The 24,113-nt window shown below is 40.2% G+C and overlaps 1 long non-coding RNA gene across 6 annotated transcripts in view; it reads left to right on the forward strand.

The window, feature by feature from the left end:
* The first annotated feature begins 1,650 nt into the window (after window positions 1-1,650).
* LOC138997588 (uncharacterized) overlaps window positions 1,651-24,113 on the forward strand; it is a 76,478-nt gene continuing 54,015 nt past the window's right edge. For 3 of the 6 annotated variants that reach the window (XR_011468991.1, XR_011468993.1, XR_011468997.1), the window contains exons 1-2: window positions 1,651-2,028; window positions 19,341-19,414. This is a non-coding gene — a long non-coding RNA (uncharacterized lncRNA). The remainder of the gene's footprint in view (window positions 2,029-19,340; window positions 19,415-24,113) is intronic. The other 3 variants (XR_011468994.1, XR_011468999.1, XR_011468992.1) reach the window with 2 other exon arrangements.

Below are 24,113 nucleotides of genomic sequence, written 5' to 3' on the forward strand. Positions count from 1 at the left end.
TGTTTTCATGGTGATCGTGGCAAGCAGGAAGGAAAGCAGATATACACAGAGTATTTAAGTTTTGTTCTGAAACTGGCACACCAACTCTTCTATTGCACTCAGTCAACCAAAGCAAAGTCACGAGGTCAGCCCAGATTCCAGGGACAGGAAAATGAACTCTGCCCTTTATGACAGGCAGTGTAAAGCAGGAAGACTCCTAGATACAGGAAGGAGAGAATAATTAGAGCCATTGATGCAATCATTCTATCATGCTTTTATTGCTTTATTATGCATGTCTTTAATTGCCAATTTCTGAAGTCTTCATGTTCAATGGGTTCCATTGTTTCTTGCTCAAGTGTTGCCTTCTCTTCATGTACTTGGTTAGCATTAGTGATGACCATTAGTGATGGTCTTTGCTCTTGAAACAATATGTTTGGAGTTTGCATGAAGCCTTGGGTAAATTTCCCCTCCTCCAGAGGCTCTGTGTTTGCATTAGTTAGGTGCCTGAGACAATACCATTTGGAGACCACCACAAGCCTAGGACTTAAGTTGAAGTTACCAAACCCACCAGGTGATGTACAACAGATGCTCCTGAAAATTACGTGAAGGCTGATCAATGGATTCACCTTCTCAGGAACAATGTTTTGTTTTGTTTTTTTTTTTTATCTTTTTTTCCTTTTTTTCTCCCTTTGTTTTACTCAGCATCATGGTAATCTTATCCACAGTCTCCTGGACTTAAGAATGGGATTGCTTAATTCAGTTTGCCTTTATCCACCTTTTGAATTCTGGTGAATATGTTTCCTATGGCTTTTGCATGTTATCCACTGCATAGTTTCAGGGGGTACATATTTCATTGTATCAGAATCCTCCCTTTCCCACCTTGGAGTTGTGCAACGTACAACCTGTGTAGATGCGATGCACCTGATGGACCCTTCCTCAATTTAACATGGAAAGATGGATACTGTGCATGGAATTCTGCCCTCATTACTCCAAGGAAACTTACAAACTTCAGTTCAAGCATGTGATATTGGTAAACTCCCTTAATATTTACTTGATGTTCTAATAGTTTGGTCATCTCCTGAATCCAAATAATTCTTTGAATTCTGCCTGGCAGTGCTTGCATTACCTTTCCAGGCTTTATGATGATTAACAAATGTTTTATTTGGTATATTTAACTGTATTTAGTAGAAGAGTCAATTTATATAACCTCACCTAGAGCCTTTTGATGTATATTTTTAAAAGGTTATTTGCTGGAAGCTGATCCACCCTTGCTGCTTGACGCAGTTGCTGTAGGGAAGAAACATCTGCACAGCTTATGTTTCAAGGGACCTGGCGTATATGGCATACTTTTCTTAATATGTTTGCTCCCCCTTTTAACGCTATGTGTTTTAAACAGGACCACCTCTCTGAGAAAGGTTGTTTCCCCAGGTGAGGATTTTTATCAGTAAAACCCCTTGACTAAGTGCCAGGCAGGTAGTTAATCACTTTAACTATGAACAATCATGGTTAAGCTACATAATCTTTACTTAGAATAACCTCCTTCAGTTACTTCCTTGTAGCTTAATAGAACAATAGAGTAACCTTGGAAAGAAGATAAGAAACGCCCTAACCTTTGGAATAGAATGGATAGGATTAAGATCAAATAGTATAAAGACAGATGTAAGAGGACAATAAAGAGAGGAACCTGGCTATGATGATCACCTGAACGCTGCCTCCGTGTCATTCCTTCTTCGCCAACTCCGTCCACACCTTGGGGTACCCCTGGACCTGTTGGGGCTGGACCCCAACAGTTATTTTTTGACAACTACTGAGGAGCAGAGGAGACCAAGGTGAGAGCATGAAGACAAGCGGAGCCTTTTGCAATAATTCAAGTGATAGCCTGGATCATGGTAGTAGGGGTACAGGTGGTGAGAAGTAACTTCTGACTGAGACAAGTTCAGTAAAATGCTTCTGTGACTGCATATCCTAGTGAGTATCTGAATGATGACTTTTGGACCTTCAAGGTTGTAGACCAGGGGGGACAGTCTGCTCCATGCCTCTGGATGAAAGGTAAATTCTTTGTGGTGTACTCAGGATTATCTGAATACAAATTGCCTTCAATATCAAGTGTGATTAACGTTGTGTCTGTATGTTCTGGAGTGTTATTTACCGGGAGAGAAATGATGGATGAAATAAAGCGTTTTATTCCATCATGTTAAATCATCAGAGTTGTAATGCAATCAGTCTAATTTGATTGGCAAAGATGTAAAGTTATAACTAAATCAATTCAGTGTGTTTTTCTTTTTTCTCTCCCTGAAAATTATGCATTAAAATAATGTTCTTTTCACTCTAAATATTAATAACCATAGCTCATCTTTATTATTTACTGTATGCTTTTATAAATATGCTTTTGTAATACCCTGATAGGGCCCTCTGATTACTGTTTTTATTATTGCAAACAACGCCAGTTTTCCAAGCAATACCCTACTGACCTGCTCTGCCAACTGAAATTGTTTAATATATAACTGTTAGCATGTATGTAAATACTTTTATTAGCAGGGGACTAAGGTATTTTTGCACATTTGAAGTTGAAGCATGGCCAATTTTATATTTTGCCTTTGTCAAACACTTGAATTATTTTAAGCATGCTTTTTAAAAATTTATTGTTGACACTATTACAGATGTCCCCCATTCCCTCCCCAACTTTACCCACCTCAAGCCAACCTGCACCCTCCTCCCTCTGGCCCTCACTGCATTGCTGTCCATGTCTATGGGTTATGCATATATGTTCTTTTGCTAATCTCTTTACCTTCTTTCATCCTGTCAGCCCCATCCACCTCCCCACTGAGATCTGTTATTCTGTTCTATGCATCCATGCCTTTGTTTCTATTTTGTTTGTCAGTTTATTTTGTTCATTAGATTCCACATAAGTGAGTTCATATGGTGTTTGTTTCTGACTGGCTTATTTCACTTAGCATAATAATCTCCAGGTCTACCCAAGCTGTTGCAAAAGGTAAGAGTCCCTTCTTTTTTTTTCAGGCACACAGTATTCCATTGTGTAAATGTACCACAGCTTTTTTATCCACTCACCTACCAATGGGCACTTGGCTGTTTCCAGATTTTAGTTATTGTAAACAACACTGCCATGAACTGAACATAGGGGTGCATATATTCTTTCTGATTGGTGTTTCAGAATTCTTTGGATATAGTCTCATAGGTTGGGTTGCTGTTTAAGCATCTTATCATTACTAGTAGCCCTGCACATGAATCCTTGTGCTAGTAGCTCGCTGCCACCCTCCTGTAGCTGTCCGTCCACTGCCCTGCCCTGCCCGCCTGTAGCTCCCCCCATCCCCTTCCCCTCAGCCCCCTGCTCCCTCCCCCCCCCCCCTCATAGCTTGTTGCCCTGCCCCCTCCTGTAGCTCTCCACAGCCCACTTGTAGCTCGCTGGCCCACCCTCCTGCTGATCCGTGATCCGGTCCTTACAGGGTCAGTCATTATGTAATGACCATTTGCATATTACCTCTTTATTATATAGGATACTTATCAAATTAAGTAAAATAGAACAATTGTGTAGAGATGGTGTATCAATTACCCTTCATTTGGACAACAATAAATGTAGTCTTTGAGATTCCTGAATGATTTCACAGCTAATTTAAGCAGGACTGGTCCCAGCCTCCTAATTTTTTGTTAGTAGCTTTGCTATCAGATAAATCCACAGGAAACTTGTATCAGAGCCGATTTAGGAGTATATACAGAAGACATAAAATATATCTCAATGAAGCCAAAGAGCCTTGGCTAACAATCTTTAAAGGTTTATCTCACCAATTTAGAAATATTCTCTTCATTATTTCAATTCTTGTTGTTTTTAAAAATATGTCCATATATTCTAAAATCTTAAAGTCCACTTGAGAATGACTCACTGTTTTCAATTGCATAATAAGAGTCATTTTACATACATTTTCCTCCATTGCATGTGGGAATTTTGACATAATCTCCAAGGGCTACTAAGTCATGTGTTCACAAACCCTTGACTTAGCCTGTGATTGGGTCCAGCTTCCTTTTATGGCTCTTTTGGGCCACAGAACAGATGGCCTGGTTGACCTGGTGACTATCCCATCTGCTGAGAGAACTAAATTCCCTACTGAGAGCAATTAGAGGCTATATTAATACTCTGGCAGGGACTGTGAAAGACAGGTTGGGTGGTCTGCTGGCTGGATATGAACGATCTCAACATCGGTTAGGCTCACAAGCCAGACATCCCCCAACAAGTCAGAACCATTCAGGAAATTAGAGCTTTCAATGGTGTTGAAAGGAACTTGGGTTACATAGAGAGGACTTTTATGGAAACAGCAGGGACTCTGCTCATTCACATTCCCCCTTTCTTATTCCACACTCCCTTCAACTCCATCCTATGTTTTCATAGAAAACAGGCTCTTTCCTTCTAGAGCTAATTGCACTAAAAGGATGATGGGTGATAGAGCCAATACTGAAAGCAACTAACCACATAAACCTTTGGTGGAGATCATGTGGGCGACAGAATCATATTCACTTATTCCAAAGAATGTTTTTCAAGAGGCCTAGGATATCAAGATTGATTTGATGACTGGATCATTCAGAGGAATTAAGGAAAATGAAATTTGCTACCCTGCACATATATTATCTTTACTGGTTCAAAACATTGTTAATTTGCAATACCTCATTTAATCATCACAGAAATTGTTTCCTTTATTTATTTTTCTTTTTGGAAGACTAAGTGGGAGTGAGGATAATGAAGCTCAGGGAATGTAAAGAAACGTCAGAATGGTCATATTATTTTTAGTTCTTTAAAGCTTCCCATCCTAGTTCTCTGAAAACCAGGCAGTGTGGCTGGGTCCATGAAAATCATGCTGCACATGCATGAGCATAACTTACATACTTAGTGGTAGGTGCCCAAAAGATTCATTCAGTGGCAGTTTTTTAAGCAAGCCCCTTATGGTTTTATACTGATATCTGCCCCCTACCCCAGGCATGGGGGCCTCTTACAAATTCTGCATGGGAACTATCACAAAATGGAGCCATTGTAACAAAATGACACAGAGAACAGACTCATTACAAGATCATTTCACAAAGTCACTCTTATCTCTACTAGCAGTTTCAGCCTTCTCTGCATTTACTTATGAAAAAATTGACTTACCACATGATTCATGGAACTCAAGTAACAAAGCTCTGCAGTTTTCCATCCAGAACCTATGAAAAAGGAGAGGTGCCTCAATAAAGAAGATCCAGTGCCTTGCCCCAGTCCCAGTGTAGACTCACAATCAAACTCTTTACAGATGGAGATTACTTTGTTCCCTCCTGCCCTCTTTCATGCTCTTTCCCTCATATGGCTTAGTTCCAGGACTACACAATCAGACCCCCTGAATTAGAATTAAAGAATATATATATATATATATATATATATATATATATATATATACTAGAGGCCCGGTGCACAAAAATTTGTGCACTGGGGGGGGGGGGGGGAAGGGGGTCCCTCAGCCCGGCCTGTGCCCTCTCGCAGTCTGGGACCCCTCGGGAGATAATGACCTGCTGGCTTAGGCCTGCTCCCGGGTGGCAGAGGGCAGGCCCAATCCCTAGGTGCAGCGCCTGGTCGGGCTCAGAGCAGGGCTGATTGGGGAGTTGGGGCGCCGCCCCGTCATGCACAGAGCAGGGCGGATGGGGAGGTTGCAATGCCACCCCTAGTCACGTTCAGGGTAGGGCCGATTGGGGGGTTGGGGCACTGCCCCGTCACACTCAAGGCACGGTCGATGGGGAGGTTGTGGCGCCACACCCTGCCACGCAAAGAGCAGGGCCGATCAGGGGGTTGGGGCGCTGCCCCCTGTCACACACAGAGCAGGGCCCATCAGGGGTTTGGGGAGCTCCCCCCTGTCATGCACAGAGCAGGGCCGATCAGGGGGTTGAGGAGCTCCCCCCTGTTACGCACAGAGCAGGGCCAATTGGGGAGTTGGGGCACCACCCCCTGTCACACACAGAGCAGGGTCCGTGGGGGGGGGGGGCAGTTGGGGCGCCACACCCTGTCACACACAGAGCAGGGCCGATCAGGAGGTTGGGGCGCCGCCACTGTCACACTCAGGGCAGGGCCGATGGGGAGGTATGGCTCTACCCCATCTCACATAGAGCAGGGCCCCTGGGGGGGGGGGGTTGGGGCGCTGCCCCCTGTCACACACAGAGCCGCAGGGCAATCAGGGGGTTTGGGCGCTGCCCCCTGTCATGCTGATCCCGGTGCCGGGAGGCCTCGCGGCTCTGCTGATCCCGCCCGGCAGGGTCACAGATCCGGGTCCCAGACCGCGGACAGCCTTGCCTGCTGCCGCCTGCCTTCAGTATGCAAATTAGCCGCCATCTTGTTGCTTCAGGGTGGGGGTCCCCACTGGGGTGCCTGGCCAGTCTGGGTGAGGGGCTGAGGGCCGTTTTCAGGCTGGCGGGCGACTGGAGCTCCAAACCTCTCCTTTTTTTCTTTTTTTTTTTATTCTGGCATTTATTTACCTTCTATGGCTGTCACTGGAGCTGAGAGCCGGCTTTCTCTCTGAGGCTCGGCTGAAAGCAGGTTTCTGGCCTTTGTTTTCTGTATTCGAAACAATGTTGCGACTCCAGCTCTGAGATCCCCGCTGACTGACAGGAGGTTTCTGGGGTTTTGTTTATCTTCTATAAATGTTACTATGTTTCCAACTGAAGCTCAGAGGCCGGCGGGGAACGTTGGAGTTCTCTGTCACTGAAGGAAGCAAGCCTCCCTGTTCACATCAGCTGCCTGGCTGCCGGCCGCCATCTTGGCTGACAGTTACTTTGTATATACTCCCTGATTAGCCAATGAAAAGGGTAGCGGTCGTACGCTAATTACCATGTTTCTCTTTTATTAGTGTAGATATATATATATGTATATATATCCCCTCCTCACCTTATTCTTTAAATTCCCTTAGAACCTTTATTCAGGGCAACTAATTTGAGCTTTGTCTGTAGTCTTCTGGGTTGATTACCTAACAAAGAAAAGTGCTTTTCTCTATAAAAAAAAAAAAAGAGAAAAGACTTTGGCTTCTATGTGCAGGATGGGCAAGGATTTATAAGCTTTGGTCGCTAACAAAAGTAGAAAAAATATGATGTGTGCAGGAAATTCATAGAAAGGAAAAACCCAAGAGGCCAGTAAACATATGAAAACATACTCCACCTGGAGAATAAACAGGGTATTTAAATTAGAACAACAATTAAACACCATTGATATACTGGCATTAAGCCTTCAGACTGGCAAAAGTTAAAAAGTGATAAAATCATCCTCTTCATATGTTCATACTTTATGATATCCTTATACAGTAATATTTGAGTTGGTAGAATGATTTTCCCATTTCACAAATGAGAAAAACAAGTCCAGAGTATAGAAAATACCAAAATTTCCACAGCTGGGATAATGAGTCCTGTTAAACACTCTTCTAACATTCTGCAAACAACAAACACCAAGTTGGTCATGAATGTGTGTGTGTGTGGGGGGGGGGGGGGGCGGGGGGGGGGACTCGCGTGTATGCGCAAGTATACATGCATGCATTTAGGTTACAAAATTTTAATGAACACTTTTGAGAAGGTGAGATTTTGTGATTTATAATAAGAAATATGTGTTTGGTCTCCAACTTTGTTCCTGGAACAGAGCTTTTAAAACCCTTGGAATTTCCTGTGGTAAGAACAATAACTTGGCTTTTAGAAAGGCCTTAGTAATCTAAGATTGGCAGCTGGTTGCCAGAGGAACCAATGTGACTAGAGAGTTGGACCTTTCAGTAACCCGTTCCCAACCTCCAGGCTGAGGAGAGTGGTGGAGGTTGAAGTGACCAGTCACGACTGCAATGACGCCTCCATAAAAACCACAAAGGACCGGGTTTATTGGAGAACTTCCAGATTGGTGAACACGGGGAGGTGCTGGGAAGATGGAGAGGCATGGAAGCTCCCAAGCTCTTTTCCCATACCTGGCCCTGTGCATCTCTCCTGTCAATATATATATTGATTGATATTTGGAGAGAAAAAAAGGGAGAGGGATAGAGAGATATACACACCAATAAGATGAGAGAGAAACATCACCATTCGGTTGCCTCCTGTATGCCACCTACTGGGGATTGAGCCCACAATGCGGGCATGCACCCTGACTGGTAATTGAACTTGTGACATCTTGGTTCTGGGTCAACACTCAACCGCTGAACCACACCAGAGAGCCTGAGTTTCATCTTTTATAATAAACTTGTAATCTAGTAGGGCAAATATTTCTTTGAGTTCTGTGAACCTCTCTAGCAAATCAATTAAACTGAAGGAGGGGGGTGTATTGGAAACCTCTGATTAATAGTCAGTCAGGTATGAGTATAGGTAATAACCTGGACTTAGATCTGGCATCTGAAATGTGTGCGTGTGTGTGTGTGTGGTTGGGTGTTAGTCTTACAGGACTGAACCCTGATCCTGTGGACTCTGATGGTATTTTCAGCTCAATAGTGTCAGATTTACTTGAACTGTAGGAAACCGGGGTGGTGTCCCACGTATTGCTGGTTGGTATGGGAAACTCCCCCACCTCACACTGCAAATGGTACCAGAACCAATTAAGTAAGAAAGAGAAAAATGAGACTGAAACTGCCTATGTAAAGGGCCTGTAATTCAAACTGCAATATTGTGGTTGATTTAAAAAAAAAGACAATAAAGAAAATATTATGGTATATAAACACTGAATGACTAACGCAATCAATAATGTATTCAATGTATGTACTTCCTTGAGTAATTATCACAGTTAGTACTCCTACACACATACAAGCTATAAATTAGAGCATAACATGTAATTTGTATCAGCTTTTTTTTCTAGAGTTGAATGACACAGATTCCCAAGATAGTATCTAATTAACATTCTAGATTTTATAAGTGTGTATATCCAAGAGCTGGCCTTGACCTTTGATTTCCTTGAGCTGGTATAATGATGAATGCAGACTTTAAAAACATCAACATATTGTCAGTTAAGCATACAAAAAGGCATTTGTTTCTCTCAGATGAATATAAACAAAAGGAACTCTTAATTTTTCTATAAAATCTCCCGTAAACATAGCTAGCAGATCATGAGATTCACTTGCACATCTGTGAACATGATCTAAATCAGTCACTGCAATATTTTTGTTGTTCTTTAATATGTTGTGAGCAGTTTTCTCAGTAAGTTTATGTTAGAGCAACTGGTTATGCCTCAGGAATTCAACTTATCCAACTTAACCTTACTGAGCACTGTCCTAAATACGGTTGCAGAATCAAAGATGAATAAAGCATGCCCTTATAATTGTGGAGCCCAAAGTCAGTTAGAAGACTCGTCTAAGCACACACATAATTATAAGTTAGCTTATTGTGGCAACAGAAGTGTTATGAAATGACTTTAGGACAGCAGAAGAGAAAACAAATTGTTCTACTGTGATTGGAGGACTTGCTGATGTGCCACTGGAATGCTCTTTGAAGGAAACATAATATCAGAGTGATGGAGAAGGACAGAACTTTTTAGAGAGGGGGGAGATCTCTGTGCAAATATTCCATTTCATGTCATTTACATTATGAGTAGTAATTAGTAAGAGCAGTTTAGTAATGGCATCACACCACATATTTTGCATATGTTAATTATTAGCATGCCTAAAGTTCCTGGATAATACTTACTGAGTGATTACTACATGCTATCAACTGGGCTAAGAATACACCTGTAAGTTCATTTAATCCCCAGGTGAACATTGCCAGGTATATATTATTATCTCCATTTTACAAAAGAGAAACTGAGGTTCAGAAATATTAAATGACACATCTGATTTTAAAACTGGATCTGTTGATTTGAAGACTGTGCTCTCCTAAGACTAACTTTTTCTTTTGAATGACAAAACTAAGAACAGAGTGGAGAGTCCCATTCAAGGACAGTCTGATTCCAAAACTTTGGTCTTTGCTTCTTGCATAGGACTCCACCATGTTTTTAAGACATGGGAAAATACAATTTTTGCTTGAAAAAGTCCCTAAAGCAGGAAAACATATTCATAGCAATAATATTCAAAATTCCTGACCTACTAAATAAATGCAGAATTAGAAAGAAGGAAAGAAGGAAAGAGAGAAAGAAAGAGTGAGGGAAGGAAGGAAGGAAGGAAAAAAGGAAGGAAGGAAGGAAGGAAGGAAGGAAGGAAGGAAGGAAGGAAGGAAGGAAGGAAGGAAGGAAGGGAATGCTTGGTCTACACTGGGAATTTCCACATGAATGCTCCCTGATCCTTCAGCATTTATATCTCTTGAACTTAACTTGCTGAATTCTTCTTCCTGATGCTTAAAGGGTGCCATCATCCATGCTGTCACACATGTCAGCGTCTGGAAAACTATCTTGACATCTACCTTTTCTCATTACTCACATGCAATTATGCACATTACATGATACTAAATAATTTAAAAACTATGTTAATGATTTATGTATTTAATATAATAGATTTGCTATTGTTATTTTAGAGCATACTCTTTCTACATATAACAAAATGTTTGTTGTAGCCCAACTGGTGTGGCTCAGCAGTTGAGCATTGACCTATGAACCAGAGGGTCACAATTCAATTTCCCATCATGGTTGTGCACTTGATCTCCACTGTGGGGCATGCAGGAAGTAGCCAATCAATTATTTTCTCTCATCATTGATGTTTCTATCTCTCTCCTTCTCTATTCCTCTCTGAAATCAATAGAAAAGTATTTTTAAAAAAGTTTATTGTAAAAGGGTTTGCTGAATTATGCCAGTAGCAGCCTCATACATCTGTTTATTGCATCTCTTGATTGCACCACTTTCTCTGTTTGGTTTAATATCATGGTGTTTTGTATAGTAGCATGCTTGAGTCTAGGAACAGTAGTCTATAGCAGATAGTCTAGGTGTGTGATAGATGTGTGATAGGGTATCCTCTCTAGGTGTGTCTAAGTATGCTTTATGGTGTTCACATAACAAAATTGTCTACCAACACATTTCTTAGTATCCCTGTCATTAAGCAGCACATGGCCCTGTTATTTTATCCCATATAGACATCTGTGTGCTTAGAACAGACCATGCTCCTTCACGCTGCTGGGCTCATGCATAAAATGCATTCTCCCTGACATGCCTTTTCCCTTTTTTATCTGGCAAACTCTCCTTATTCTTAGGTGACCCAATTCCTATTTTTTTTTTTTCCGACGTGAGTCTTTCTTGTCTCCCTCTACAAAATGAACAGTTTCCTTCTCGGTGTTCTCATAACAGTTTGTTGAGATTGTGATTATAACCTTTATAACACTGCATTATAAACCTGTGTTTAAGTGTCAGACAACCACACCAAACTCCCTCCAGAAGTTGAGTTTTATTCTGCTTTGTTTCCAGGAGAAAACACAAGGCTGATTGAAGAGTAACATGCTCATGTCTGAGAAAATGTAATTCTGTCGGGAAAATAAATGTATGAATAGAAAGGGAAAAGCTGGAGGCAGAGTAACAGGTTAGGAATTTAGTCATAGTTCAAACAATGGATAATAATGACAATGATAATCAATTCCCATGAATTTTGGAGGTTGAGTTGAAAACATATGTTAGGTCATAAGGACAAGAGGGGGAAAGTTATATCAAACACACTGCTTTTTCTTGGATTTGAAGAGAAATAACATGTTTTTGTATTAATGTCAATCTTCTTTTTTCTCTTTCTCCTCTTCCTCCTCCCTCAATGTATAAGTCTAGAAATGCTGACTTCTATATGTGCAAAATATTTAGGGCATATTTGACTGGTATAATTGCAATGGTGTATTTGAAAGTATAAATAAATATGCAAGCTGTAGCATAGGATATTAAAAATAGGATGGGCAGGACCTAACCAGTTTGGCTCAGTGGATAGAGCATCAGCCTGTGGACTGAAGGGTCCCAGGTTTGATTCTGGTCAAGGGCATGTACCTTGGTTAAGGGCACATCCCCAGTAGGGGGTGTGCAGGGGGCAGCTGATCAATGTTTCTCTCTCATCGATGTTTCTAACTCTCTATCCCTCTCCCTTCCTCTCTGTAAAACAATCAATAAAGTATATATATTTTTTAAAAATAGAATGGGCAGGAAATCCTGGAGGTTTGTGCTAATGGCAATGTTTACTAGTCGTGTGACTCTGGTCTGCTAACCTCCTTGTGAAGTTGTATAATTGCTATCATAAGATGCAAATCATGAACATGTGCAAATCCATTTTGGAAATTATAAGGAGCTCTACAAATGGAAGTTATCACTTTTTTTATTTTTTATTGCCAGAGTGCTGTAACAGGTTTCTACATAATGAGTTTAATTTTGTCTTGCTTCTAGGGAATGTAGTACTTATATGTAGATTGCATTTATTTAATCTGGTTGAGGTTTCTAGGACATTATTTAAACCTCAACAATATTTTCCAGAGTTTAGTAACTTGGTTTGTTACAACGTGTTTTTTTATTGAACATATGCAAGAAATGTTTGTATTTTAAGGAAATAGGCTTATATATCATCTTCTAAATTTTTAGTAAACAAAATAAAGTAGGTAGGGCCCTTTATTCGTGTTACTTTTGGCTATTTATCTTCTAATAGACTAGCAAAGTTAATAGTCTTGTCAAATTGAGTTAAACCTTGGCCTGCACCCAACCCTTATTCCACTGGGAGCAGGGTGTGGGGTATTCTTTAAAGAGTGCCTGTAGCTAGAGTGCAATGCACACTTGCAATATATTGGTTTTGATGTTCTTTTTTGACACATTGATAAAATATGCTTCTTTCACATCCTTTGCAAGAAACTTTTTGTCATTGTTCCTAATCTAAAATAACATGTAATGACCTTACAGTAAATACCACTCAATGATTAATTAAGACAGGACATCAGGACTACAGTAGCCCATGACAAAATAATTGCAAAGTGACTTTAAAAGTGTCCTTTGCCAAACTAACATATACAAATGTTTTAATACAACATACTCAACAATTTATTACTTGATGATGTTTCAAACTCCTAACATATAAAACACTTTTGAAATCTATGTCCCAAAATAGATTGTAAAATAAAGGTATAAGATATAAAGACATTCAATGATGCTGATATTATAATTGTTATTTTCATGAGGATGTCAATAACTTTGACATCTAAATTGCTGTATCATAGATGCCAGTATAAGACAGGAAACTACTGTCTTAAAAGTGAAGGAAGATTTGCTACTTACGTCAATAACAGAAGCATGAGTATCTGCATTTTTGTACCATTTCCTTGAGGCACAATTCCTAGAAAGTCTAGAGTCCAGGTGACATCAGCACACTCTGTGAGTTTTAATTCTGTCAGTTCACAATCCTGGGAACCACTGTGAAACTGGCCCCAGACACAGAGAGCAAGCACAGACAGAAGGTAGAGGCAAACCATGCCAGATTGGTAGGTGGCAGGTTTAACAAGCAAGGGAACTTACACATGAGGCTTGGGTGGCCTCAAGGTGAGCAGATCTCCACACTGCCCACCAGAATCTTAAATTTTATATAGAGGTCTTAACTGGGTGCCATCACATCTTCAATGCTGATGGTCTCAACAGCAACACTCTCTCAAGGGCATGTCCTTGAAACAGCCTCTACTGTGGGAATGGTGGGCAGAATGTACATTCCAAGGACAGAGCAGGGGGTGAGGAACCTCTAATTGCCCAGGTTCAGGTTGAAAGTCAACTAATGGTCATGTCCTTTGGATGACCTTCTACAATAATTACAGGAGAGGATTTCCAAGCATAGAGAAAGCAAATCTTTTCTAATGGGAGAAAGCATGACAGCCTTTGCTACAAATGCAGACACTGTGCCCTTCTTCAAAATTTCAGGAAAGAAGCCCTTTACTCTGGAGGGAAACACTATTTCTACCTTACAAGGATGCTCACTATACTATCTCATTAGGAACATCATCTCAGAAAAAGGAATGTTAATGCCTGATGGGCAAGACATGCAGAAAACCACAGACCCATGGGAACGACTGTTTTCTCCAGAGACAATAGCTCTTGGACTCTGGGAGCTAATTTTGCCAAGGTTTGAATAGTGTCTCTACTAGCTTATCTATACCAGAAAAATGTGGAGAATTCAGCATAGTCTCAAGGCAACTTACTTCTCATACCTGTTTAAGTTTCCTCATTATGTTTAGGGCAGCAACATATATTTTATATCCACCCAATGGGGGGTTAACGCTAACAATATGTTTTCTGCTCTGGGGAAAACTGCCTTGCAAGATGGAAAGACTAAGCCTGCTTCTAGATGGACATCCAAAGGCACTCAGACAAGTAGAGAAAGCAATGATATTGGCACCTTGCTGGGAAGTACAAAAGAGGAAATAAAAACGATTCCTACACATCATAAAGTCCTGAAATCCCAGCTGTGATGTGCGTTGTACCCAACTCATTAAAGCCAAGCAAAGAAGAAGATTTCAATTCCATTGATTATTAAGGAAACATAGAGCAACCATGATTGATTTTTTACCTCTTAGAGTCATGGAACATATTTGAACTTTGTTATTAAAGAAAGGTATAGAAGACACACTTTAATTAGGATTTTCCCAATACAGACCAATTAGAGAGACACTTTATTTTCTACTTATATGTACATATTCATTTGTTCCAGCCACTTATTAACTCAGATGCCATTCCCCCCAGCATTCTCAGAATTATGGGGAGCTCAACAAGAAGGGAATAAACTTAATGGTGTGCATTCCAGTTGTTATACTGAGATGTTGCCAAATCCATGTCATGTAGAACATAGCTATCTGTACTGCTCTTATTTATTTAGTCCTTGTGTAACACTAGGCATCTCCCAGCTGGTCCACAGTGCAGTCAGGGGAAGGGAGAGTGTATGGCAGAGGGTACAATGCCCACATAGCTCCAATGGCGGACTCCTAGGCGAACAGCTGCACTCTAGTCTGAGATGTGCACAGGCACTGATATTATTCACTTCTCTTCCAAGACACAACCTGGTCATCATATTTCTATTCACCATTTCACAGCATTACAGGGTGGGGCAAAAGTAGGATTACACTTATGAGTATGTAAAACACAGAGTTTACCCTTGTATTATTATTTATTAATTATTGCATTATTTTCCAAACAAACAACAGTAAACCTACTCCCCCCACCCCATAGTTAACTATTTCCTGTCTACCTTCTTCAGATCAATTCTTCTCCTGCATATTATGTTTTGCATCTTTTTATTTTATTTCAACTACTCCCTAATTCAGATTTGGACTTAGAACAGTCTGATCTTCTTCTATTGTATAATCTTGAAGTCTCCCTCCCCATGCAGTTTCATAATAAATACCATCTAGAATAGAAATTATAGTAGGTTTAATCAGACTTCAAGAAAGAGGTAACTAGCAATGTTCTTTCCACCTGAAACATAGAACCTGTTATGTCTAGGAAATAATGTTTACTATCCTTCCCAGCTCTTAGAGTCTCTCAACCTTTACTGCACTTTGCCAGTCCACCAAACTTACAGCTTCACTGTACTGTTCACCTGGACTGGGAGTTTGTCCTGAAGAATCCAGTCTGTTTCCTAGGGATCCACTCATACCCTTGGCTTTGGCTAGACCTCCAGTTTCTCAGAGGATTTAACTCTGATCAACATTTCTAAGGATTGGCTGAGTGGGGTCCTAGTGGAAATGTCTCCCAAACTCCACCATCTGGCTGCAGGTGTTGTAGGCACCTGCATACCCCCATGGCCTTTGCCTCCACCTCCTCCAGCAGACACTCTGAGATAAATGCTAATCAGAGTTCAGATAAATGATGAACTCTCCATGGCCCTGGGGGCACTCTACTTGAGTTGCTTTCTTTTCCTACAATGAAGGCAGGTGTTTCAAGCTCATTCCAAGCAAGTATCATATAATTTATATATTAAGGCCCTTGCGAGAGGACAATTTATGAGAATATTAAGGGGAACTAAGCAACAGTTTAGTGCCTCTCTAATAGAGGGCTCTTTCTTAGCTCCCTCAGCTCTCCAGTCACAGGGAGCCGAGAGTGGAGGGCAATCCATAGCCCAGGGATCAGCGCTTAAGCTTCCTTTTGCTCCCCTTAGTAAACCTCCCGCTGACTTTCCCAAGTGACTTCTCACTGCACTGTTCGACATGTGTTTCATCAAACTGGCCCCAAGAGTGGGTCATGCTATTTGGAAACACGTGTATTTTAAAACTTGGCAAGCAACCAGAGCTTCTAGTTCACCTTCATACAAGACCATAAGATTTGGGAAGAGTCAACATGGCCACCTCAAAGTTTAAAAGATAAATAAAGTGAAAAAGAGAAAGAGACAACAGCTTTATGTGACATGTTTACTTACATAAGTAATGTGTATGTCAAAATAAATTATTGGCCTTTTGAAACCAGGCAAAACGTATGAGAAGGGTGCATAATTATTTATATAAAATGATTTAAAATTCATTGTGATTTATTTTTTTATGACTTCTATGTCCTAAGTTGCATGTCAAAAGAAAAAAGGACATAATTTTCAAAGCATTATTTATGCTGAGGGCCTGAGACTAGGACCAAAGTTTATGTTCAGTTCATTTACATAAGTGTAAGCATTTATTCTGCAAGATGTTTATTCCATTACCGTCTCTCTTTGCCATCCTTGACTAACTTGAATTGGACAGTAAAAAGTAGATTTGCTTAATAGAAAGAAAATAAGGAATGTTTTTATTAACACCATAGCTGAAATTCCCAGTCTTTGTCCAATACAAGCAATAAAGGAGTAGGCACAAAGGCTTAGAAGATCAGGCTGAAGGCACAGGTGCATAGTGATCCAGCTGTTTGATTTTAGAGAAGTTGCTCATCTCTCTGAAGCTCAGTGTCTATTTCTGTAGAGATAAAATAATACTAATGCATGTGTGTGTGTGTGTGTGTGTGAATACATATAAATTATTTCAGTAACTATTTTGATATTTGATAACTATTTTTATTACTGTAACTAATAAATTCAAATAAATCCAAAACTTTATTTTATTTTTTTAAATACGTTTTTATTGATTTTTCAGAGAGAGAGGAAGGGAGAAGGAGACAGAGATAAGTACATCAATGATAAGAGAGATTCATTCATTGGCTGTCTCCTTCACACCCTCTACTGGGGATCTAGCCTGCAACCCAGGCATGTGCCCTGACCTGGAATCCAACCATGACCTCCTGGTTCATAAGTCCATGCTCAACCACTGAGATGGGCTCCAACGCATTTTAAATTGTGTGGATGTTGGGGTGTACCTTCATTTCAGCATCCACAGAGCAGCACTCTCTAAAGCTTTACCATTTGCCTTGTATGGCGGTGGCTCTACCAGGACACAGAAGGCTGCTGAGTACCTTTCAGTGGCCTCAGCTTTTGCTTGCGGAATGGAACACAGGGGCAGCGAGCGCAGTAGGGGTCCCATGTCTACATGCTTGGCCTCACATGCAAGGTCTGGCTCTTGTAGGTTTGGCTTTGTAGGGACAGTGACTCACAGCGCATCCTGGGCCAGGCCATGTAAAGTCCAAAATTAGACTTGTCTTCACAGCAGAAAGTCAGCTCCAATGCCAGCGCGTGTGGCATCAGAAGCAGATGGGTCTCTCCTCACTCCAGGCACGCGTCGGGGAGTTCAGCCCTGAGATGCCTGGAAATCCAACACAGCCACAGGTTGCCAGGATCTGCACTTTGGGAACAGTGCACCTCAAAGTAGCTGGGCTCCACGGCCCTTGAAATTACCTGCCCCAGACCTATGGTGCGAAACCAGTCCATAGCTCACAGCACGCATGCGTCCTGTGCCCCTTCACCATAAGCCAGTCTTCTGGTCCTGTGCCTCCTGTTGATCGATCTGGTGGTGGTGATGATGCTAAACTGCAGTGGAGGTTTCTGCACTTCTCCATTTCTGTACTTATTTCTTTGTGGAGGGGTGTCGGTCTGGGAACCCTACTCATTGGAGCTTTGATGAAAACTCAAATGGCTGCTTGCCTGCCTAGGAATGTCCATGGCTCCCTTTTGGTAACAGGTTTCCGTATGTTTATACAAATTTAAAGGTGTCTCAAATTCCTCAGCGAGGTTGTGTCCTGTAGCAGTTTACTTAATTTGCTTAATTATAGATCCTCTCATGTTTATCAGTATTTTTCTGATTGCACACCTTTTTACTTTCTAACCCTTGTGCTCCCAGAGGACAGGCCCAGGATCATAAGCACATGTGTCTCTCTATTGACCAGGAACATGCTTAATAAGTAAGGAGACCTCAATAAGCTCATTTGGACACTTAGTACATTTTTATTTTATTTTATTTTATTTTATTTTATTTTATTTTATTTTAAGAACCTGTTCTAAGTACTAGAAATGTAGTGATAAAACTGACAAAACTCTCTCCTCGTGGGACTCTCATTTTGCTGGAGGAGACAAGACAATAAGTGAGATTTTTAAAAAGTAAAATATGTATTTTGTTAGTTGGGGATCATTACTAAAGAGAAAAAAATAAAGCAAGGGCAGAAGTTGCTGACATTTTATAAATGTTTTCTAGATCATTGAAAATATGGTTAAGTCAGAATTCCTTCATCACTCGGTTTAAATATCTTTCTAGTCTCATCGCTCCCCTCTGTGACCACACACAGTGAAATGTTCACAGAACCTGAGTATTTTTTTTTTTATCTATTATTTCTCTCTGGAAAGCTTTCTCCTATTTGTACCTAGAAAATGCCAGCTTACCATTTAAGACCCAGGTCAAATTTTATCTCTGAGAAACCGTCCTGGACTCCACGGGAGGGTGATAGGGGCTTCCCTCAAGGCCTTCTCAGCATGCCTGTGTTTCGGGCATGATCATGCTGACTTTGATTAATTGCTTGTGAAGAACTGTCTGCAAGGGTCTGAAGGCAAAAACCTTGTCCCCGCCACCCCCCCTCGAATTTCCAGCAGCAGTGTGAAGCCCAGGATATCAGGGAATCACGATAAACATCTGCTGAACTAAATGCAAAGAAAATGAGTAAAGAAAAACTATCCAAGAGAAGGGGTATAGAGACGTCCTATTTCTCAGTTTTGTGAGTTGTGTCCTTATCAGAAAAGAACACACTTGGACTATATTAGCTTAATACCCAAACTGCTGTTTTTCTGAATATAATATTACACTTTTGGAATATAGGAGGGCAAGATAAGAAATATATCTTTAAAATTATTTCCACATCCTTGATATATGTATCTTTTCAAAATCTACATTTAAAGTTACAGTTGAGGCTATTCTTCTGAAGCTCAGGTAAAAAAATTATATATATATGCAACTGAGTATTAGATCGTCTCCATGATCGTGGACCAAGAACCCACATTCAGAACTTTGAACCAGGCCTGAACAGTCTTGTAATTTGTGCCTAACTGCATGTCCACTGTGCTGCTCTGCCTCCTGCTCAGGTAACATGTGTGAAGCCACATCTGGAATCAGGTCATCGGATCCAAAGACCAGCTTCTGTGTCGCACATTACCAGGTACAAAGGATTCTTTGGTGGGTCTTGTGGGCAGACTGGTTCCTCCTTGTGCAAAGACTTCCTAATGCCAACATGTATAATTTACCTACTACTAATTTGATACTTGGCTTATTTAAAAATATATATTCTTGATATGTGACATTCATACTTAAAAATAAATATATACTCAATAACTCTACAACTGATAAATTTTCCCAAATTGAACTCACTTGTGTTGAATATCAGAACATTGCCAGGACCCCAGAAATGTCCTTGGTTTTCCTGTTACTTTCCCTTGCCCCAATTAAGAGTCAACCACATTCTGACTTCTAGCAGAGTAGATGCATTTTGCCTGGTTTTCTATTATATAAATGGAATCATTTTATATTGCTAATCTTGTGTATGCAAAGGCTTTAATGTAGCTGACTCCTTTAGAGCATGCCTACCTACCCAGAAATTCTGGAATACAAGGCAGCTTAGTCAAAGGAACATCAGACAAAGGTCAGTGACCTTATGGTGCTAGGCAATCTAATCAACTGGACATTACAAAAGAGAAAATGCAAGCTTAATGGGTCCATTGGTACCTCTTTCAATTTCCTAAGATTCTTAGTGGCTTCCAGGTGAACTTGTAGGTATCTTCCAGCCCCTGGTGCAGCAGGCAGAGATGGTCAGCAATGGATCCCTTGCCTTTGGCCATTCCCTCTAATTGCTGTGCATGAGACCCTACTTCCTCTATTAACTGTCCTTCATCCTTAGAATCTGTATACTGGAAACTGTTTTCCTAACCAAAATCCGATACCCTCATTTAATTATCTGAACTTTGTTATTCATTAAGCTTATGATACACATATAACCTACATTCACTTAATATTTCTAACATTTAAGTTGAGGCAGTTGACTAGGACAGTCTTTAAGATCAATTCTAATTCTAATATTGTGATGATGAACTATTCTGCTTTCAGAGTGAGTCACCAGATAACATTTCAGCAAAGAGCAGTGGGGACCCCCCTGCTTCATCCTTGACTTCATCAGTTTCTCATCTTCATAGAGGTCCCGCAATTCATCTGTAAAAGGTTCATAAGTGTTTGTTAATTACAGCAATGATGAATAAGTTCAGTGACCGATATTTAGCAAGTACTCAATGACTCTGTAATGCTGTCTATTATTTTCACTCTATTTTAGGAGGCTGAGAAGGTACATGATACATTTAAGAAATATTATCATTTAAATGACAAAATAAATACCAATTTGTAATTAAATAAATATTTTCTAGTCACCTGAAAACTTCAACTCCTGTGAAAGGTTTTGTCCCCCATGAAGTTGGAGGATAGAGGAAGTGAACTATATTTCATCATAATTACATTTTACATAATATTATTCAGAATAAATGCTTGCATTAATTAATGTAATATGCTGATGACCCATTGTGATCATCTTGAATTTGTGCTATAAAGAACCTTAAGAAGGCAATGTTGGAGACCTCCTGGAGAGCGGTTTCAGGACCTTCGGCCTACAGCACATTGGATGCTCTTATCATCACCTTGCAGTCAAAAACCATGGGGTGTACTTGTAGTTTCTGCACAAAGACAGCAGAGTTAACAAGTTCACAAATGTTTTCTCACCCTGATCATAGAGATGATAATTAAACAAAACACAGGACAAGTTTCATACTGGCCTAATGTCACACTTAACACAAAACATTTAGGATAAAACACACAAGAGGATAATATGAAGAGTATTCCTGTTACTCTGGTAAGCAATATTCCATTTTGTGGTGCTTACAACACATTTTTCTCACTGTAATAGAAAACATAATTTTGATTCAAATGATTCTAGCATTATACTCATGTGTAAACCACTGCACTTCTCTGAGAATCAGAAAAAAAAATTTTTAAATAGGAGAAAATAATATCTGTTGTATCAGTCAGAGAGGGCTGGTCATGTTGCAGCAACAAATGACCCCAAAGTCTCAGTGACTCATAATAATGAATGTGCATTTTTTGCTCATGCTACATGTCCATCAAGGACATGGAGTGACAGGGCTGATCACTGCTGTTTTTCAGAGTCCCTGACTGACAAAGCAACCACTGTCCTAATCATTATCACTCACCTGCCAGGTGGAAGGCTGAGTGCAGAGAAGCACGATATGGCTGCCCTCAGTTTATTGGCCGAAAAATTATAATGGGTTTTCACCAAATTTCAAGTAGGCAAGTAAATGCAGTATTCCCATGTGCCCAGAAGGAGGGAAAAAGAGCCAGAATATAAGAATATTCATGAGCAGCCCTTCTGACTATCATCCCTAACATCTTCACAGGATGTTGTGCAGATCAAGTGAGATAAGTATGTGAAAAGATTTTGCAAATGGTAAAAAATATATAGAAATATAAGAGATAGTAACATTATGCAAAATATAATTATTGACACATTAGGAAGCAGAATCTGGCTCTCCAGACTACATGATGCTTACTGAAGACTTTAAATATTCTATGGGCTTGGAATAAATGTTAAGAATAGAGAAGCTTATATTCTTGTAGTCCTATATTTTTTAACTTGAGACAGATAAACTTTCTTCCCCACCTCGTGCACTTAATAGTAGCTCATGTTCATATCCCCATCCCTCAGATTAATTAGGACCTACAACTGCAACAACATTTTCCTATCGGTGATTGCATCGTTAGAGCTGTATAATGTTGATGATGACAGCTGGAATTTTATCATTTGTTGCACTTTTCAATTTTTACTTTTTAGTTGTGTACATTTTCTCACATGTGTTAATGTGAGGCTCACATAGAAAATGAGGAACAAATAATGAACAAAGGTTAGGACCCTGTAATAGTTGATTTTCCTCAGGTTACACATGATATGAGCTGCTGAACACTTTTGAAAGTTATTTGAATTTTACTTCTTCAGATGAATATCGGAAAAGTAGCTGGCTATTACACAGATACAAAATTATGACACTGAAAACCCCAAACTATGAAGTAGATTCTCCAAAAGTTTGGACATGTCTCAACCTATCTTGTTAAAGGACACAAGAATTGACTGGACATTATCTGAAATCAATCAAGTCATATGCATTAGGCCCCTACTTTATGCATATACTGGCTATCCCCCCAGAAGAATAGAGAAACTAACAACTATCCCTTGATCTTTGGATAAATCAAGTGTCTAATAATGGGACTAGTTAGAGTAAAAAAGGCAGGTGCTATTTTCAAGCACCTACCATGTAGTTTCAATGACAGTAAGCAATTTTTGTCCTGTGTATTTCAATTAACCCTCATGATGACCAGTCAGAAGGGTACAATTGTTCTTCTATTTTTTATGTATAAGGACATGCATAGTTGAATTGTTTAGGAAAGTTGCCCCGAATTACCTGTTACTGCATGACAGAGCCTGGAAACCAGTCTTGTCAGACTCCAGATTCTAAGCAAAGCTCACAACAAGGGACTGACATTTCTGACCTAGGAACAAGGCATTCAGGATTAAAAAATGAAGTATCAAAGACTAGTCTAATTCAAAGATACATCACAACCCGGTTTATGATTGACAAATATGTACTCCATGGTATGGTATTATTTGCCTACATAGATCAGAGAGATTGCAATGATCTGGAATTTTCTGTCCAGATTTTATTTAAGAGCATTTTATTTATCTTACCATAAGTGGTACCATCATGGAGGTGAAACAGACAACTATACTGAAACAACACTACATTCAGGAAACTTCACCTTTTTTTTCTTATTTATCTGTTACTCAAGCTTGTGCACATTATTTATGTTGTCTAAGCCTCCGTTCCCCTGTCTGTAAACTAGAAGCAATGGGACTTACCCACCTAGTCCACAGGACTCGTGAGCTAGTGGATATGGAAGCTATAAGTACACTGGAGTGAGGACCTGTGTAAGTATTAGCAATTTGATCAAATAACAAGGATTTGTAGGTGCTATGGGCATCGCCTCTTTATTTACACTCTGTTAGGTTTTCCAGGAAGATGAGGGTGGGTTTTCTGTTGTGGTTATATGGCAATTGTAAAACCCAGGGGGAGACTTTGCTCTCTGTGGGCTATCATAAGTAACTAGAAAAATAAAGGAATGCTTGGCTGCCTGGCTGAAGGACAGAGATCGATGGGTAGGTGGACTGCAAGAGAGGTACTCAGACACATGGCTGAGGCCATGGTTTATTTTTCCTTTCCTTCCTTCCTGCATCCATTCATTAAAAAGTATTGATTGCTCAGCCCAGGTAAGCCATTATGATAGATGGAATGACATACATGACATGGCCCTTGCTTCAAAAGATTTAAATTCTAGCAAGACAAATTTATAATCCAAGGTATCAAGGCAGAATAGCTTTGAGAGAGGTGTGAATAAATAGGAACAAAAATTTTTAAAGTTAAAGATTTTTTGAAGGAGGGGATAAATCAAGGAAAGCTTTGTAAAAGCTTCTATTACAAGAAAAAATATTGTGTTTTTGAAGTTTTGAGGGGGAAGAGAAAGCAAACTCATGTTGGTGAAATCCACTGTGCTGAAGGGGATAGATGGTAGTGGGTATGGTTCCCTGCCCATATGTAGTCTCCCTGGAATGATGTCCCATCTCTTGGAAACGGGGCTGGTGGTAAGAAGACTTATGCCTGGGTTCTGTGTAAAACCTTTCACTGGTCACACAGTGTGCAATAGGCAAGTCACTTGTTCTCTTTAAGCCTCATCAGAGCAACAATGAAAATGAG

The sequence above is a fragment of the Myotis yumanensis genome, unplaced genomic scaffold (genome assembly GCF_028538775.1).
Source record: "Myotis yumanensis isolate MYYU_CA2020_CCGP unplaced genomic scaffold, mMyoYum1.0.hap1 SCAF_1, whole genome shotgun sequence".
In the NCBI taxonomy this organism is placed as follows: Eukaryota; Metazoa; Chordata; class Mammalia; order Chiroptera; family Vespertilionidae; genus Myotis; species Myotis yumanensis.